We start from the raw sequence: 20,588 nt of genomic DNA, 5'->3' as shown, positions 1-20,588 counted from the left end.
AAAAAATTGTGTATAAAAATGTTTTGATTTGTGTACATTAATCTGAATAATAATGACTTTCTTTTATTTCCAATTCTACAAATGGAGGACAGAAGAAGCATGCAGCCTACAGTGATGGACTTGAAGAAATATAGGCAATGTAAGTACGATTAAGTGATTTTTGCTGCTTGTGGCGTTTCCTGGAAGTAGCTGGTTACCTCCAAATGGGACGACAGTCATGGATGTTGAGATGGCCCACGTCGCAGACTCGCGAGGACGGGCGGCCTCGGATGTTCGCTAGCGCCTACGACAGCTACAGGCTTTCTGCCCATGCCTGTAGAAGGGGACTTTGAGATGTCATGCTGAAGTTTTCTGGAGATTATCTGGTTTCATTTTTACGGAAGCAGTCCACATGGAAAAACGATGCAGCCAAACTAAAGATACGCTCGATTGGTTCTTTCTAACGTCCCTGTTAAAGAAGCAGGAAAAAATAGAATAATAAGAGATGGAAAATATCAAATTCACTTGGTCTACAACAAAGAAACCCTTTTATTTTATTACTGTTCTTCATATTCAAGTTCACAGACCACTCCTTCAACAATGAGAAAATGTTTCAATAAAAAAAAATTGTGTATAAAAATGTTTTGATTTGTGTACATTAATCTGAATAATAATGACTTTCTTTTATTTCCAATTCTACAAATGGAGGACAGAAGAAGCATGCAGCCTACAGTGATGGACTTGAAGAAATATAGGCAATGTAAGTACGATTAAGTGATTTTTGCTGCTTGTGGCGTTTCCTGGAAGTAGCTGGTTACCTCCAAATGGGACGACAGTCATGGATGTTGAGATGGCCCACGTCGCAGACTCGCGAGGACGGGTGGCCTCGGATGTTCGCTAGCGCCTACGACAGCTACAGGCTTTCTGCCCATGCCTGTAGAAGGGGACTTTGAGATGTCATGCTGAAGTTTTCTGGAGATTATCTGGTTTCATTTTTACGGAAGCAGTCCACATGGAAAAACGATGCAGCCAAACTAAAGATACGCTCGATTGGTTCTTTCTAACGTCCCTGTTAAAGAAGCAGGAAAAAATAGAATAATAAGAGATGGAAAATATCAAATTCACTTGGTCTACAACAAAGAAACCCTTTTATTTTATTACTGTTCTTCATATTCAAGTTCACAGACCACTCCTTCAACAATGAGAAAATGTTTCAATAAAAAAAAATTGTGTATAAAAATGTTTTGATTTGTGTACATTAATCTGAATAATAATGACTTTCTTTTATTTCCAATTCTACAAATGGAGGACAGAAGAAGCATGCAGCCTACAGTGATGGACTTGAAGAAATATAGGCAATGTAAGTACGATTAAGTGATTTTTGCTGCTTGTGGCGTTTCCTGGAAGTAGCTGGTTACCTCCAAATGGGACGACAGTCATGGATGTTGAGATGGCCCACGTCGCAGACTCGCGAGGACGGGCGGCCTCGGATGTTCGCTAGCGCCTACGACAGCTACAGGCTTTCTGCCCATGCCTGTAGAAGGGGACTTTGAGATGTCATGCTGAAGTTTTCTGGAGATTATCTGGTTTCATTTTTACGGAAGCAGTCCACATGGAAAAACGATGCAGCCAAACTAAAGATACGCTCGATTGGTTCTTTCTAACGTCCCTGTTAAAGAAGCAGGAAAAAATAGAATAATAAGAGATGGAAAATATCAAATTCACTTGGTCTACAACAAAGAAACCCTTTTATTTTATTGCTGTTCTTCATATTCAAGTTCACAGACCACTCCTTCAACAATGAGAAAATGTTTCAATAAAAAAAAATTGTGTATAAAAATGTTTTGATTTGTGTACATTAATCTGAATAATAATGACTTTCTTTTATTTCCAATTCTACAAATGGAGGACAGAAGAAGCATGCAGCCTACAGTGATGGACTTGAAGAAATATAGGCAATGTAAGTACGATTAAGTGATTTTTGCTGCTTGTGGCGTTTCCTGGAAGTAGCTGGTTACCTCCAAATGGGACGACAGTCATGGATGTTGAGATGGCCCACGTCGCAGACTCGCGAGGACGGGCGGCCTCGGATGTTCGCTAGCGCCTACGACAGCTACAGGCTTTCTGCCCATGCCTGTAGAAGGGGACTTTGAGATGTCATGCTGAAGTTTTCTGGAGATTATCTGGTTTCATTTTTACGGAAGCAGTCCACATGGAAAAACGATGCAGCCAAACTAAAGATACGCTCGATTGGTTCTTTCTAACGTCCCTGTTAAAGAAGCAGGAAAAAATAGAATAATAAGAGATGGAAAATATCAAATTCACTTGGTCTACAACAAAGAAACCCTTTTATTTTATTGCTGTTCTTCATATTCAAGTTCACAGACCACTCCTTCAACAATGAGAAAATGTTTCAATAAAAAAAAATTGTGTATAAAAATGTTTTGATTTGTGTACATTAATCTGAATAATAATGACTTTCTTTTATTTCCAATTCTACAAATGGAGGACAGAAGAAGCATGCAGCCTACAGTGATGGACTTGAAGAAATATAGGCAATGTAAGTACGATTAAGTGATTTTTGCTGCTTGTGGCGTTTCCTGGAAGTAGCTGGTTACCTCCAAATGGGACGACAGTCATGGATGTTGAGATGGCCCACGTCGCAGACTCGCGAGGACGGGCGGCCTCGGATGTTCGCTAGCGCCTACGACAGCTACAGGCTTTCTGCCCATGCCTGTAGAAGGGGACTTTGAGATGTCATGCTGAAGTTTTCTGGAGATTATCTGGTTTCATTTTTACGGAAGCAGTCCACATGGAAAAACGATGCAGCCAAACTAAAGATACGCTCGATTGGTTCTTTCTAACGTCCCTGTTAAAGAAGCAGGAAAAAATAGAATAATAAGAGATGGAAAATATCAAATTCACTTGGTCTACAACAAAGAAACCCTTTTATTTTATTGCTGTTCTTCATATTCAAGTTCACAGACCACTCCTTCAACAATGAGAAAATGTTTCAATAAAAAAAAATTGTGTATAAAAATGTTTTGATTTCTGTACATTAATCTGAATAATAATGACTTTCTTTTATTTCCAATTCTACAAATGGAGGACAGAAGAAGCATGCAGCCTACAGTGATGGACTTGAAGAAATATAGGCAATGTAAGTACGATTAAGTGATTTTTGCTGCTTGTGGCGTTTCCTGGAAGTAGCTGGTTACCTCCAAATGGGACGACAGTCATGGATGTTGAGATGGCCCACGTCGCAGACTCGCGAGGACGGGCGGCCTCGGATGTTCGCTAGCGCCTACGACAGCTACAGGCTTTCTGCCCATGCCTGTAGAAGGGGACTTTGAGATGTCATGCTGAAGTTTTCTGGAGATTATCTGGTTTCATTTTTACGGAAGCAGTCCACATGGAAAAACGATGCAGCCAAACTAAAGATACGCTCGATTGGTTCTTTCTAACGTCCCTGTTAAAGAAGCAGGAAAAAATAGAATAATAAGAGATGGAAAATATCAAATTCACTTGGTCTACAACAAAGAAACCCTTTTATTTTATTGCTGTTCTTCATATTCAAGTTCACAGACCACTCCTTCAACAATGAGAAAATGTTTCAATAAAAAAAAATTGTGTATAAAAATGTTTTGATTTGTGTACATTAATCTGAATAATAATGACTTTCTTTTATTTCCAATTCTACAAATGGAGGACAGAAGAAGCATGCAGCCTACAGTGATGGACTTGAAGAAATATAGGCAATGTAAGTACGATTAAGTGATTTTTGCTGCTTGTGGCGTTTCCTGGAAGTAGCTGGTTACCTCCAAATGGGACGACAGTCATGGATGTTGAGATGGCCCACGTCGCAGACTCGCGAGGACGGGCGGCCTCGGATGTTCGCTAGCGCCTACGACAGCTACAGGCTTTCTGCCCATATCTGTAGAAGGGGACTTTGAGATGTCATGCTGAAGTTTTCTGGAGATTATCTGGTTTCATTTTTACGGAAGCAGTCCACATGGAAAAACGATGCATCCAAACTAAAGATACGCTCGATTGGTTCTTTCTAACGTCCCTGTTAAAGAAGCAGGAAAAAATAGAATAATAAGAGATGGAAAATATCAAATTCACTTGGTCTACAACAAAGAAACCCTTTTATTTTATTGCTGTTCTTCATATTCAAGTTCACAGACCACTCCTTCAACAATGAGAAAATGTTTCAATAAAAAAAAATTGTGTATAAAAATGTTTTGATTTGTGTACATTAATCTGAATAATAATGACTTTCTTTTATTTCCAATTCTACAAATGGAGGACAGAAGAAGCATGCAGCCTACAGTGATGGACTTGAAGAAATATAGGCAATGTAAGTACGATTAAGTGATTTTTGCTGCTTGTGGCGTTTCCTGGAAGTAGCTGGTTACCTCCAAATGGGACGACAGTCATGGATGTTGAGATGGCCCACGTCGCAGACTCGCGAGGACGGGCGGCCTCGGATGTTCGCTAGCGCCTACGACAGCTACAGGCTTTCTGCCCATGCCTGTAGAAGGGGACTTTGAGATGTCATGCTGAAGTTTTCTGGAGATTATCTGGTTTCATTTTTGGGAAGCAGTCCACATGGAAAAACGATGCAGCCAAACTAAAGATACGCTCGATTGGTTCTTTCTAACGTCCCTGTTAAAGAAGCAGGAAAAAATAGAATAATAAGAGATGGAAAATATCAAATTCACTTGGTCTACAACAAAGAAACCCTTTTATTTTATTGCTGTTCTTCATATTCAAGTTCACAGACCACTCCTTCAACAATGAGAAAATGTTTCAATAAAAAAAAATTGTGTATAAAAATGTTTTGATTTGTGTACATTAATCTGAATAATAATGACTTTCTTTTATTTCCAATTCTACAAATGGAGGACAGAAGAAGCATGCAGCCTACAGTGATGGACTTGAAGAAATATAGGCAATGTAAGTACGATTAAGTGATTTTTGCTGCTTGTGGCGTTTCCTGGAAGTAGCTGGTTACCTCCAAATGGGACGACAGTCATGGATGTTGAGATGGCCCACGTCGCAGACTCGCGAGGACGGGCGGCCTCGGATGTTCGCTAGCGCCTACGACAGCTACAGGCTTTCTGCCCATGCCTGTAGAAGGGGACTTTGAGATGTCATGCTGAAGTTTTCTGGAGATTATCTGGTTTCATTTTTACGGAAGCAGTCCACATGGAAAAACGATGCAGCCAAACTAAAGATACGCTCGATTGGTTCTTTCTAACGTCCCTGTTAAAGAAGCAGGAAAAAATAGAATAATAAGAGATGGAAAATATCAAATTCACTTGGTCTACAACAAAGAAACCCTTTTATTTTATTGCTGTTCTTCATATTCAAGTTCACAGACCACTCCTTCAACAATGAGAAAATGTTTCAATAAAAAAAAATTGTGTATAAAAATGTTTTGATTTGTGTACATTAATCTGAATAATAATGACTTTCTTTTATTTCCAATTCTACAAATGGAGGACAGAAGAAGCATGCAGCCTACAGTGATGGACTTGAAGAAATATAGGCAATGTAAGTACGATTAAGTGATTTTTGCTGCTTGTGGCGTTTCCTGGAAGTAGCTGGTTACCTCCAAATGGGACGACAGTCATGGATGTTGAGATGGCCCACGTCGCAGACTCGCGAGGACGGGCGGCCTCGGATGTTCGCTAGCGCCTACGACAGCTACAGGCTTTCTGCCCATATCTGTAGAAGGGGACTTTGAGATGTCATGCTGAAGTTTTCTGGAGATTATCTGGTTTCATTTTTACGGAAGCAGTCCACATGGAAAAACGATGCATCCAAACTAAAGATACGCTCGATTGGTTCTTTCTAACGTCCCTGTTAAAGAAGCAGGAAAAAATAGAATAATAAGAGATGGAAAATATCAAATTCACTTGGTCTACAACAAAGAAACCCTTTTATTTTATTGCTGTTCTTCATATTCAAGTTCACAGACCACTCCTTCAACAATGAGAAAATGTTTCAATAAAAAAAAATTGTGTATAAAAATGTTTTGATTTGTGTACATTAATCTGAATAATAATGACTTTCTTTTATTTCCAATTCTACAAATGGAGGACAGAAGAAGCATGCAGCCTACAGTGATGGACTTGAAGAAATATAGGCAATGTAAGTACGATTAAGTGATTTTTGCTGCTTGTGGCGTTTCCTGGAAGTAGCTGGTTACCTCCAAATGGGACGACAGTCATGGATGTTGAGATGGCCCACGTCGCAGACTCGCGAGGACGGGCGGCCTCGGATGTTCGCTAGCGCCTACGACAGCTACAGGCTTTCTGCCCATGCCTGTAGAAGGGGACTTTGAGATGTCATGCTGAAGTTTTCTGGAGATTATCTGGTTTCATTTTTGGGAAGCAGTCCACATGGAAAAACGATGCAGCCAAACTAAAGATACGCTCGATTGGTTCTTTCTAACGTCCCTGTTAAAGAAGCAGGAAAAAATAGAATAATAAGAGATGGAAAATATCAAATTCACTTGGTCTACAACAAAGAAACCCTTTTATTTTATTGCTGTTCTTCATATTCAAGTTCACAGACCACTCCTTCAACAATGAGAAAATGTTTCAATAAAAAAAAATTGTGTATAAAAATGTTTTGATTTGTGTACATTAATCTGAATAATAATGACTTTCTTTTATTTCCAATTCTACAAATGGAGGACAGAAGAAGCATGCAGCCTACAGTGATGGACTTGAAGAAATATAGGCAATGTAAGTACGATTAAGTGATTTTTGCTGCTTGTGGCGTTTCCTGGAAGTAGCTGGTTACCTCCAAATGGGACGACAGTCATGGATGTTGAGATGGCCCACGTCGCAGACTCGCGAGGACGGGCGGCCTCGGATGTTCGCTAGCGCCTACGACAGCTACAGGCTTTCTGCCCATGCCTGTAGAAGGGGACTTTGAGATGTCATGCTGAAGTTTTCTGGAGATTATCTGGTTTCATTTTTACGGAAGCAGTCCACATGGAAAAACGATGCAGCCAAACTAAAGATACGCTCGATTGGTTCTTTCTAACGTCCCTGTTAAAGAAGCAGGAAAAAATAGAATAATAAGAGATGGAAAATATCAAATTCACTTGGTCTACAACAAAGAAACCCTTTTATTTTATTGCTGTTCTTCATATTCAAGTTCACAGACCACTCCTTCAACAATGAGAAAATGTTTCAATAAAAAAAAATTGTGTATAAAAATGTTTTGATTTGTGTACATTAATCTGAATAATAATGACTTTCTTTTATTTCCAATTCTACAAATGGAGGACAGAAGAAGCATGCAGCCTACAGTGATGGACTTGAAGAAATATAGGCAATGTAAGTACGATTAAGTGATTTTTGCTGCTTGTGGCGTTTCCTGGAAGTAGCTGGTTACCTCCAAATGGGACGACAGTCATGGATGTTGAGATTGCCCACGTCGCAGACTCGCGAGGACGGGCGGCCTCGGATGTTCGCTAGCGCCTACGACAGCTACAGGCTTTCTGCCCATATCTGTAGAAGGGGACTTTGAGATGTCATGCTGAAGTTTTCTGGAGATTATCTGGTTTCATTTTTACGGAAGCAGTCCACATGGAAAAACGATGCATCCAAACTAAAGATACGCTCGATTGGTTCTTTCTAACGTCCCTGTTAAAGAAGCAGGAAAAAATAGAATAATAAGAGATGGAAAATATCAAATTCACTTGGTCTACAACAAAGAAACCCTTTTATTTTATTGCTGTTCTTCATATTCAAGTTCACAGACCACTCCTTCAACAATGAGAAAATGTTTCAATAAAAAAAAATTGTGTATAAAAATGTTTTGATTTGTGTACATTAATCTGAATAATAATGACTTTCTTTTATTTCCAATTCTACAAATGGAGGACAGAAGAAGCATGCAGCCTACAGTGATGGACTTGAAGAAATATAGGCAATGTAAGTACGATTAAGTGATTTTTGCTGCTTGTGGCGTTTCCTGGAAGTAGCTGGTTACCTCCAAATGGGACGACAGTCATGGATGTTGAGATGGCCCACGTCGCAGACTCGCGAGGACGGGCGGCCTCGGATGTTCGCTAGCGCCTACGACAGCTACAGGCTTTCTGCCCATGCCTGTAGAAGGGGACTTTGAGATGTCATGCTGAAGTTTTCTGGAGATTATCTGGTTTCATTTTTGGGAAGCAGTCCACATGGAAAAACGATGCAGCCAAACTAAAGATACGCTCGATTGGTTCTTTCTAACGTCCCTGTTAAAGAAGCAGGAAAAAATAGAATAATAAGAGATGGAAAATATCAAATTCACTTGGTCTACAACAAAGAAACCCTTTTATTTTATTGCTGTTCTTCATATTCAAGTTCACAGACCACTCCTTCAACAATGAGAAAATGTTTCAATAAAAAAAAATTGTGTATAAAAATGTTTTGATTTGTGTACATTAATCTGAATAATAATGACTTTCTTTTATTTCCAATTCTACAAATGAAGGACAGAAGAACCATGCAGCCTACAGTGATGGACTTGAATAAATATAGGCAATGTAAGTACGATTAAGTGATTTTTGCTGCTTGTGGCGTTTCCTGGAAGTAGCTGGTTACCTCCAAATGGGACGACAGTCATGGATGTTGAGATGGCCCACGTCGCAGACTCGCGAGGACGGGCGGCCTCGGATGTTCGCTAGCGCCTACGACAGCTACAGGCTTTCTGCCCATGCCTGTAGAAGGGGACTTTGAGATGTCATGCTGAAGTTTTCTGGAGATTATCTGGTTTCATTTTTGGGAAGCAGTCCACATGGAAAAACGATGCAGCCAAACTAAAGATACGCTCGATTGGTTCTTTCTAACGTCCCTGTTAAAGAAGCAGGAAAAAATAGAATAATAAGAGATGGAAAATATCAAATTCACTTGGTCTACAACAAAGAAACCCTTTTATTTTATTGCTGTTCTTCATATTCAAGTTCACAGACCACTCCTTCAACAATGAGAAAATGTTTCAATAAAAAAAAATTGTGTATAAAAATGTTTTGATTTGTGTACATTAATCTGAATAATAATGACTTTCTTTTATTTCCAATTCTACAAATGAAGGACAGAAGAACCATGCAGCCTACAGTAATGGACTTGAAGAAATATAGGCAATGTAAGTACGATTAAGTGATTTTTGCTGCTTGTGGCGTTTCCTGGAAGTAGCTGGTTACCTCCAAATGGGACGACAGTCATGGATGTTGAGATGGCCCACGTCGCAGACTCGCGAGGACGGGCGGCCTCGGATGTTCGCTAGCGCCTACGACAGCTACAGGCTTTCTGCCCATGCCTGTAGAAGGGGACTTTGAGATGTCATGCTGAAGTTTTCTGGAGATTATCTGGTTTCATTTTTGGGAAGCAGTCCACATGGAAAAATGATGCAGCCAAATTAAAGATACGCTCGATTGGTTCTTTCTAACGTCCTTGTTAAAGAAGCAGGAAAAAATAGAATAATAAGAGATGGAAAATATCAAATTCACTTGGTCTACAACAAAGGAACCCTTTTATTTTATTGCTGTTCTTCATATTCAAGTTCACAGACCACTCCTTCAACAATGAGAAAATGTTTCAATAAAAAAAAATTGTGTATAAAAATGTTTTGATTTGTGTACATTAATCTGAATAATAATGACTTTCTTTTATTTCCAATTCTACAAGTGGAGGACAGAAGAAACATGTAGCCTACAGTGATGGACTTGAAGAAATATAGGCAATGTAAGTACGATTAAGTGATTTTTGCTGCTTGTGGCGTTTACTCGAATTAGCTGGTTACCTCCAAATGGGACGACAGTCATGGATGTTGAGATGGCCAACAGCAAATAGTCTCTATTTAAAGCTGATATTAATTGATAGTTTTGTTACAGATAACTTAAGGTTTTGATATAACATTGACATGCTAAAGATTAAACTCTGAAAAATTGCAAAGAGCAAATAGTCTCTATTTAAGGATGTGGTTAGGTGAAAATTAATAAATTAAGAATTTAAAATTGAAACTATAAGTTGGTAGAGCATTCTTTAAGGATGAAAAGAAGCTAAAAATATTGATATGTCATGGACCTCGATCCTTTTCGAGATATTTGAGATTGAAAATATGGCGGGAAAAGTCTGACTCGGACTTTTACCTTGCATTTGTATTATTTGGGTCTCAAAACAAAAGAAAGAAAATCAATAATCTTCTTAAATTTTGGAAAATGACCTTTCATGAGCTATAACGTCTTATATGAAAAAATAAATGGGTGTTATGGGGCAAAATATTTTACCTTGTATTGTATGGAAAAACACCAAGGAGTCCGAACATTTGACACAAAATCCTAAACCTCACCTTAGTACATCCTTAAAGCTGATATTAATTAATAGTTTTGTTACAGATACAGCCTCTATATGTTCCCCCTCCTCGACAGACGAAGATGGATTGTTATTTAGGATGCGGCAACATGTATGTACTCGGTCATTAAATTAATACAGTTTTTCTGAAAACTATGTATATACAAAAAAAGAAGATGTGGTATGATTGCCAATGAGACAACTCTGCAAGAGACCAAAATGACACAGAAATTAACAACTATAGTTTACCGTACAGCCTTCAACAATGAGCAAAGCCTATACCGCATAGTCAGCAATTAAAGGCCACGAAATGACAATGTTTGTTAGGCAATAAAATCATTTTTTTCATGAATATTTTGACCAAAAAATGCTCCATGTTAAAATGGGACTTGTATAAGCAGACCTCTGCAGAGAGCAAACTTTAGGTTTTGATATATTATTGACATGCAAAAGATTAAACTCTGAAAAATTGCAACAGCAAATAGTCTCTATTTAAAGCTGATATTAATTGATAGTTTTGTTACATATACAGCCTCTATATGTTCCCCCTCCTCGACAGACGAAGATGGATTGTTTAATTTAGGATTCGTCTCGGACATGAATACAGTTTTTCTAAAAACATGAAAAATGACACAGAAATTAACAACTATAGTTTACTGTATGGCCTTCAACAATGAGCAAAGATGGATTGTTTAATATATGATGCTGCAACATGTAATATGTTACAGATACAGCCTCTATATTAATTAGATTTGATTACAAATTGGTTGAAAATTTATTTCATTCAAATTGATACTCTTATGAAGATTATTTTAATGAGAATGTATAGAAATTGTTAATAATCTTGTCTCCTAATAAGGATTGACCTTAGAAATTAATTTTGATTTGATTGCAACAACCAATATTCTGTATTTAAAGCTGATACTGATTTCAAATTTTTATTACAGATACAGCCTATATATGTTACATTCCTAGACAATGAAGATGCTTTCATGGTATAATAGCACACAAAAATGTGTATCAGGTAAGTATCTGCTCATTTAGGTTGCAATTCTGTAAATATAGACAATCCAATTTCCCATAGGAATTCCCTTCGTGGCTAAAACTGTGCCACTTTTACTGTGGAGTTTCGTGAGAAATTATATCCCAAAAGGGAAAGTTGATTGCGTAAACCCCTGAGGGTTTACGCAGTATATATTGGACGATATCTGTAGTCTTTCGGAACACCGGATGTTATTCGGAACACTTCTGTTCTTTCTATGACCACCTTTCAAATACATGCGCAATAGCTTACTAATCTGTTGAATAAGCATTAGCATCTTAACTGAAATTTATTATTATATAATATTTCCTTGCACACGATTACAAGCTGCTAATATTAACCTACATGCGTGTATTTTAATTAGAGTCAAAGTTGAAACCAGATGTGTTTAGATATGAGATAAGATTTCATGTAAACCATGCGATTTATATTCTGAACGAGAATAATTAAAAATAAAATCTTTAAAAAAAGTATTAGTAGCATTTCATTTTAGATTTTAAGTTTAGGGAAGATGTACATGATGTAAAAAGCAAGCTATTTATTTTTTATACTGAAATTAAAGGGAAGCCTTTCTTGCATATGATTACATTACAGTTATTTTTTGTGATTAAATATTGCAACTTTAATAAAAAAAAATTTGGTTATTAAAAATGTAATTAAATAGATATTGAATATGAAAAAATAAAATAAAACGGAAACCTACAACTAAAATATATTTAAAAAAAGTACACTTGACTGCAAATGTTTTGTCGTTTTCCGTTTGTTAATACAATACATGCAAACATTAATTTGTTTCCAACTTCAACCTGTTTAAACGATTAATTTTTTTCTACGTTTATAAAAAGTATGTTTTTCAACAACATGAGCATGAATTATTGAAAGTTCAAATAAGGTCAGAAAAGAATTATCAAACGATGTTTCTACTAGAACTGTAGCAGTTAGAAAATAACAACAAACGCCTCAAAACGTTTTCAAAACTTTAGTTAAAAACAATTGCACCCTAAAATTACCGGTTTAATTACGATCATAAATCTTGAAATTAATCATGCATACAATTTCGGTAGACTTAATAGGGTCAGCGATAAGGTATCAAATGTCTATTTTTAGATATGATATGGTCCCTTGATGGCCCTTGACGACGCAATTATATTAGTTTTAAAACGACTACTGTACACTGTGTGTATCTGGGTCAATTATAACGTGGTGTTGTCTGTTGTCTCGATAACACTTAAACTAATTATGTTTGAAGATTTAACCACGGAATTACTGTGTATTTCATCATAGACTTACGGGAGAGAACATTCTGGTTAACATATTAATATTTAGATCGGAAAACAGAAAGATAATATTCTTATCAAAAGTAAATAATACAATCGAAATCAAAGAAATATATACAAAATATATACTGTTTTTATGTTTCTGAAGAAACTAACAATGATTGAAATCAGAATATTTTCAGAGTTGCTATTAAGAAATAAATATTTCATATGACAAGATACTCTGCTTTGGTATTTTTTAAATATTCATTTGTAAAGGAAACATAAATGTTAAATCTAAATAAATTCTTGCATCCTACAAAAAAAAAATGTGTATAAACAATAATCATTATACTTCTTCGTTAAATATCTCATACCATTTTAGTATTTAGGTTTTATGAGTAATTATTTATTTTTATGCCCCACCTACGATAGTAGAGGGGCATTATGTTTTCTGGTCTGTGCGTCCGTTCGTCTGTTCGTTCGTTCGTTCGTTCGTTCGTCCGTCTGTCCCGCTTCAGGTTAAAGTTTTTGGTCGAGGTAGTTTTTGATGAAGTTGAAGTCCAATCGACTTGAAACTTAGTATACATGTTCCCTATGATATGATCTTTTAAATTTTAATGCCAAATTAGAGGGTTTACCCCAATTTCACGGTCCACTGAACATAGAAAATGATAGTGCGAGTGGGGCATTCGTGTACTGGGGACACATTCTTGTTGTGTATTGTAATATATCCATAAAACGAAAAGTAAGATCAATTTGTTATATAATTAAATTATAAACAGTCGTGAATAAAAATACTTGTGTTTTCAATTCATAAAGCATGATTTTAAATCCTTGCAGCTCACAACAACCTTAAAAATAATTTACAATAATCACAACTAAATTTAATTTCAACCATAATGTTGATTATTTTATACTGTTAGTATGGATTTAGAAGTCTCTGCTTATATTTTGTATAGTAATATATTCTCATAGTGGAATGTTAGAATTTAAAAATAGATTAATTCGATAAATAAAATGTCCATCCGTAAATACTTGACGTTCGTGTTTATTGATATTATATATCTATACTATTAAACGAGAAGACCTCATTTGGTGTGTCACTTCTCTTCCTAACACTGTTATAACAATTCAAACAACATGCTTCTGACTAAAACATGTGCTTAAGAATATATCTGTTTTAAAAAATCTTACATACATACCATAAAACATTAATGTAACTGTACCATGTAAAAGACACTTTTTAAAAGTAAATGAAAGAATATGTTCAAATATAAAAGGAACACCTTACAATTTTCATAATTGTGAATTTTCCTTGTTCAAATAACTATGAACATACACTACAGCTCAGGTGGATTCTGCTTTGTCTACCGGCCCACCAAAGGAGTGGGAACCGGGTGGGCAAAAATTCTACCTTGTCCACTCTGCCCACCCATAGGAGTGGGAATGTAGTTTCTTTTAAAAAGCACAATCACTTGAAAAAAGCAGATAAGCCTTTGTAATCAATATTTTTACAACAAAAAAAAAGAGATTATAGCTAGAGTGGTCACGGGTGGGCAGGTGGAAAAAGCAAAATCAAACACAGGCTGTTGTGTATCTCAAATTCCAATAAAAACAGCTATTAAGTTTCACGTATTGCATTTCTTTTTTATAAGCACAAAAATCATTAATTTGTTATTAAGCCTAGAAACCAACTCTTTTCTTAAAAAAATATCGAATATTTAATACCAAACATGCATTTTGGGTTTACGATTGCATTTCTTTTTTTAAAGAAAGCAACTTGTATTCACTATTATTTCATTCAAAGGTAAAAAAAATTGCTCTGTGCAGCATAAATTCAACATGGACATTTATATGCCCTGAACTTCTAAGAGTTTAAACTTATACTAAAATTCTATTCTAGCCCTACCTAAGAATTAAATTTTAGGTGCTACCATGTTTTTATGCCCATACTACGATAGTAGAGGGGCATTATGTTTTCTGGTCTGTGCATCCGTTCGTCTGTTCGTTAGTCTGTCCTGTTTCAGGTTAAAGTTTTTGGTCAAGATAGTTTTTTATGAAGCTGCAGTCCAATCAACTTAAAACTTAGTACACATGTTTCTCATGATATGATCTTTCTAATTTTAAAGCCAAATTAAACTGATGACCCCAATTTCACGGTTCACTGAACATAGAAAATAATAGTGCAGTGCAAGTGAAACATCCGTGTACTTTGGACACATTCTTGTTCTATACTGGTAACATTCCCAAGTTATGTCTTTATGAGATTAAACGCAAGAGATAATATCTGGAACCAGTACTTCACAAATTAACATGTCATGTCTATGAATATTTTATATCCCTAAAAGAGGAGTGGCTTGTGAAACAGCGGTATAAAAATATGAAGTGCAACCTTTAACTCTTTTTATATGTATAAAGTAACAATAATTAGTTTTCCCCTTGAACAACAGTTTGAAAATTTATTACAAATTTGTCTAACATTTCTTTTATTCAATTATTAACTGTAATAAGTTGTATTTTTTAATAAGAATGTAAAGTAATTGTAAATATTGTAACTTGTCTCTAATTTTGAAGTTGACATAAAACATGCTTCACATTAATTTCTGAGTCATAATTCTTTTTGTTACAGATGCAACTTATGAGATGTTGAAGTCATAGAGGGTGCAGCATGGCAGAAGAAGATGTTAAATTGAGTCGTGATGAGACAGTTTAATTATTTAGATATTATAAAATTCATTAATGTTTAAAATATCAGATGAGAATTTGCCAAGTGCCTTCAATATGTCTGCAATGATATAACATGCATAATTAAAAATGTACCAGTAAACCTCCTGTCCAATATTCACAAGTAGTTTCTAATTGCCAAATTAGATATTTACTTATTTACCAGGGTTTTTTTTATAGACTCCTTTGATTATTGTTTAATTATTCATTTTGAATTTTAATCATTTCTGTTCAAAATGTAGACATCAGACAGTTTTTGTTTACCAGCAATTTCAATTTTTGAAATGAAAATATTTAATGATGTATAGCCAAAAGATCAATTGAACAATATAAGTGGTGGTTGCAATGAATGCCAGCTCTTCTTACTAAGATTTTTAAAATTCCGAAAATAGAAACATTATTCAAATTTGACAAGTTACCATATCTACAAAGGAATAATTCTGGTATATATGATGAGTTTATTTAGAATAGTCTGTAAATATTCTGTATCATCTTTAAATTAATTGCATCAGAACACCCAAATAAATTCAAATTTGGTGAAATATTTTTTCCTGTAATAACAAAAATGTATATGCAGTTTTGTTATATATTTCAAATAAAAAATTTAAAAGAAATCAATTTTAAATTTACCCTAAAACAAAAATTGACTAATTAACTTATGGTTTAGTTCCTGCACACTAGAATTTATATCTGAAAAGTTTTGTTATGGACACAGGAAATATCAAACTATCATTTCAGAAGTACATTTTGCTTGCATGGTATGATCTTCACTAACATTTAACATTGTGGGTTTCGGAGTTGCTTAGGTAGTTCTTATTTGTGTGTTTCTTGTTTTGTCTATGGAGAAATCAATTGTTTCTATGGTTTAGTCATTCAAAGGGAAATGTCAATGTAATTCTGAAATGATATACATATATGGTATTTTATTGTCCTTGAAAAAGAAACAATATTAGTGCATGAACATTTGAACTGTGAATATATAATAATTTATAAATCGATTTTGGAAATTTTTGTATCCTAATTAAATTGTATTTGACAGTTTGATGGATGGAAATTACAAAAACTTAATTATGTTCTAACTTTAAGTAAAGGGGAAAACAAATTTCCAACTATAAATTTCTGCTTCATTAAAACTTTTGGTGAAATGAATCTGCAAAATCACTGATGGCTAATAGGGTTAATCCACTTATTTTAAAATAAGATAGTGTAGTATAGTATAGTTTATAATGGATCCTGTTGATATCCTGTTAAAAATATTGATGTATTATAAATCCTGTTTCTAAATTTAACATGCAAGATGCTATAGACCCCCTTTTCAGTGTTCCAGCTTGAATCTCAGGGCAGAAGGGTGCTACTTGTCTGAAAGGGCACTTTAGCGCAATAACCCAAATTGTAAGGGCACTGTTTGGCAGTGTATTAATAACCTTGAATATATGTATTATATATTGCTAGGCTCAGCTGCAGAACATTACTTGTATTTTAACCTTATTCAGAAATTAATGTGTTCCAAGTGTTGGTTCCAGTAAGATTTTTTTATTATCAAATTATCATACCATGACACAAAGCATATCATTTTAATTGATGTAAATTTATGCAAACTGTGCATTTTGATCAGGAAAAAAATCCTTAGAAAAATCTTTTTTTTTTATTTTATAATTTATATAACTTAATTATACAAGTCTATAAAAATAAACAAGTAGTTCTGAAAGATGGAGCTAAACAAAATTGAATTTGTTATGTAATTAAATTATTTACATTAAAACTACTTGTTTAGACATATAGTATTTGTGTTATTGAAAGTTACCTAACTTGTAAATTGTTACAAAAAAGTATTAAGAAGTGCACACCAAAGTGCTCCTACGTAGGGAGTTTTATAAATATAACAGGTGATACAAGAGATGATTATATTATAATGATGCAATAATACATTGCATATATTACAGAAGGTATAAACTCCATTATGGTTAAAAAAATAAAAGCATTTGTTAAGTGCTCCTATGTAAGGAGGATTATAATACAAGAAATAAAACAGGAAGTGGTGCAATCTTGTTATGTTCAAATACAAATTTCTTTGGTTCTTCTTTTAATTTCATACTCGTGGTTATAAAAACAAAACGTTTTTACCAATCTACCAATTTACTCAAAATTTAGTCTGCCTTTTAAATTGTTTTAAATTTTCTTTAAAAATATTTTTTTTTATGTGTACATATGCTATGATACGTAAACATTACAAATGGCTAACATGTCAGCATTTTCATTCTGTATTAAATATCTAGTATTTGTTCAATTATTTTAAATCCACTAATTAGCAGTGAACAATCATTAGCAGAGGTGATAAAACTGCCAAAGGCATTAGGTATTTAACTTAATCCTATTGTCAGTTAATTAGTGTTACACAATCACTCAGGTAACAATTTTACCGGAAACGCCAGAAGGCGTGAAATTTGTAAAATGTATCTTTTGAAAAGGCAGAGGGGGGCATTCTTTGGCTTTGGAGGGCAGAAGGGCGGGGGTAAGGGCACCAAGGGTGGGGCGCCCTTCTATTTAGGGCAGGCGGGAACACTGCTTTTGTTATAGAGGGATTGCCCTTGCATTAGTGTCTTACAAGTCTTACAAATTGAGAACAATAGACCAATTATCTACTCTTACTGATTTGATAGAAAAACACTTCCTTAATCAACGTTTTGCAGCTTTATTAATTTTTAAAAGGCTTACAACACTTTGGAAAGAGATATTTTAACTAAATATGATTGGTGTTGTCCAGACTTTTTGTTCTGATATTACGTCAATTTATACAAATGTTTTATGTTCTGTAGAAATAAATGGTCATTTCACGGACTGGTTTGATGTAAACTGTGGCTTGAAACAAGGATGTCCCTTGTTGCCGATTTTGTTTAACTTGTATTTTAATGATTTAGTTAGATTTCTTGAGTCCTTTGACTGCTGAATAGAAATTGGTATTGAAAAACTTTAATTTATTCTATGCTGATGTCATTATTATGGCAAACTATGTAAAGTGCTACAACTTTTGTTAAATGCTTTGTCTACATGTGAAGACAACTGCATGCATGACAATTAATACAACAAAGTGCTATGGTGTACAATTTTGACCACCATCTATACCTAGATGTGATGTAATTTTTAATTGTAATAGTCATAGTCAGTGGTGGATCCAGCCATTTTTAAAAGGGGGGGGGTTCCAACTATATGCTCCCATTCAAATGCATTGATTGGTAAAAAAAAAAGGGGGTTCCAACCCTCTGAACCCGCCACTGATAGTTTTAAACGAGCATTTAGACTATATAACTGCAAAATTTGTTGCATCTTCAGCAAATAAAGCTTTAGGGATGGTAATAGCCAAGTGTAAACTTTTAGGTGGTGTTTGTTTCTATGTATTTGTAAAATTATATGAAAAGGCATATGGAGTGTAAAAACATGCTTATATTAATTCCATACATAACAGGGCCTGTAGATTCTTTCTGGAAGTAGAAAGATATGCTCTAAATGCAGCAGTTACTGGAGACTTGGGTATAATTGTATTTTCCTGCCTTTAAGTACAGTGGGAAAATATTGTATTGAGGGGTATAGGTCCTAATAATATATAATAAGGTCCCTTATAGTGACCAATGAGTGTACTTTCTGGTAAAAAATAGCATAGGGTCACTTTCTAGATGTCGTTCAACAAGTGAACACTCAACTTACATTTTAATGTACATGTATATATGTTGATAATTTGTATATTCATTTTGATTTGCCTATACATACATGTTTTAAGGTGTAGGTCAGAGCACCTGACCCTGGAGACGGGATTGCGCACTTGGCACAGGTTTCTAGAGTTTTTTTTATCTCTAGTTGTTCCTGGCAGGTGTCATATGGTATTTTGAACCCCCTAAAAAGTGAATTGACCCGGTTGACCTGGCTGGGGTCAATTTTCCCATATTGTATTTTGAACACCCCCCACCCCCTTGCGGTATATAGAACACCCCTGTTGTAGATAAGTAGTATAGCAGATTGACTAGTTAACAATATGTTGACTATCATTTTTTTATACGACCGCAAAAATTTTAATTTTTTGGTCGTATATTGCTATCACGTTGGCGTCGTCGTCGTCCGAATACTTTTAGTTTTCGCACTCTAACTTTAGTAAAAGTGAATAGAAATCAATGAAATTTTAACACAAGGTTTATGACTACAAAAGGAAGGTTGGGATTGATTTTGGGAGTTTTGGTCCCAACATTTTAGGAATTAGGGGCCAAAAAGGGCCCAAATAAGCATTTTCTTGGTTTTCGCACTATAACTTTAGTTTAAGTGAATAGAAATCTATGAAATTTTGACACAAGGTTTATGACCACAAAAGGAAGGTTGGGATTGATTTTTGAGAGTTTTGGTTCCAACAGTTTAGGAATTAAGGGCCAAAAAGGGGCCCAAATAAGCATTATTTTTGTTTTTTGCACCATAACTTTAGTATAAGTAAATAGAAATCTATGAAATTTAAACACAAGGTTTATGACCATAAAAGGAAGGTTGGGTTTGATTTTGGGAGTTTTGGTCCTAATAGTTTAGGAATAAGGGGCCCAAAGGGTCCAAAATTGAACTTTGTGTGATTTCATCAAAAATTGAATAATTGGGGTTCTTTGATATGCCGAATCTAACTATGTATGTAGATTCTTAATTTTTGGTCCCGTTTTCAAATTGGTCTACACTAAGGTCCAAAGGGTCCAAAATTAAACTTAGTTTGATTTTAACAAAAATTGAATCCTTGGGGTTCTTTGATATGCTGAATTTAAAAATGTACTTAGATTTTTAATTATTGGCCTAGTTTTCAAGTTGGTCCAAATGGGGGTCCAAAATTAAACTTTGTTTGATTTCATCAAAAATTGAATAAATGGGTTCTTTGATATGCCAAATCTAACTGTGTATGTAGATTCTTAATTTTTGGTCCAGTTTTCAAATTGGTCTACATTAAGGTCCAAAGGGTCCAAAATTAAACTAAGTTTGATTTTAACAAAAATTAAATTCTTGGGCTTATTTGATATGCTTTATCTAAATATGTACTTTGATTTTTGATTATGGGCCCAGTTTTCAAGTTGGTCCAAATCAGGATTCCATATCAAGTATTGTGCAATAGCAAGAAATTTTCAATTGCACAGTATTGCACAATAGCAAGAAATATCTAATTGCACAATATTGTGTAATAGCAATTAATTTTCTATTGGAGTT

General features: G+C 35.0%; 1 long non-coding RNA gene across 2 annotated transcripts; it reads left to right on the top strand.

Annotated features, from left to right (window-relative positions):
• The first annotated feature begins 9,003 nt into the window (after positions 1-9,003).
• On the top strand, positions 9,004-16,595 carry LOC143071840 (uncharacterized). 2 transcript variants are annotated; one of them, XR_012976983.1, is made up of 5 exons: positions 9,004-9,135; positions 9,678-9,734; positions 10,388-10,455; positions 11,291-11,367; positions 15,274-16,595. It is a non-coding gene; the product is annotated as an uncharacterized LOC143071840 (long non-coding RNA). The 2 variants fall into 2 exon arrangements; XR_012976982.1 differs by lacking the exon at positions 9,004-9,135 and having other exon boundaries at positions 9,607-9,734.
• The last annotated feature ends 3,993 nt before the right edge of the window (positions 16,596-20,588 follow it).

The sequence above is a fragment of the Mytilus galloprovincialis genome, chromosome 4 (assembly GCF_965363235.1).
Source record: "Mytilus galloprovincialis chromosome 4, xbMytGall1.hap1.1, whole genome shotgun sequence".
Taxonomy (NCBI): Eukaryota; Metazoa; Mollusca; class Bivalvia; order Mytilida; family Mytilidae; genus Mytilus; species Mytilus galloprovincialis.
This window is presented reverse-complemented; position numbering and strand designations above follow the sequence as displayed.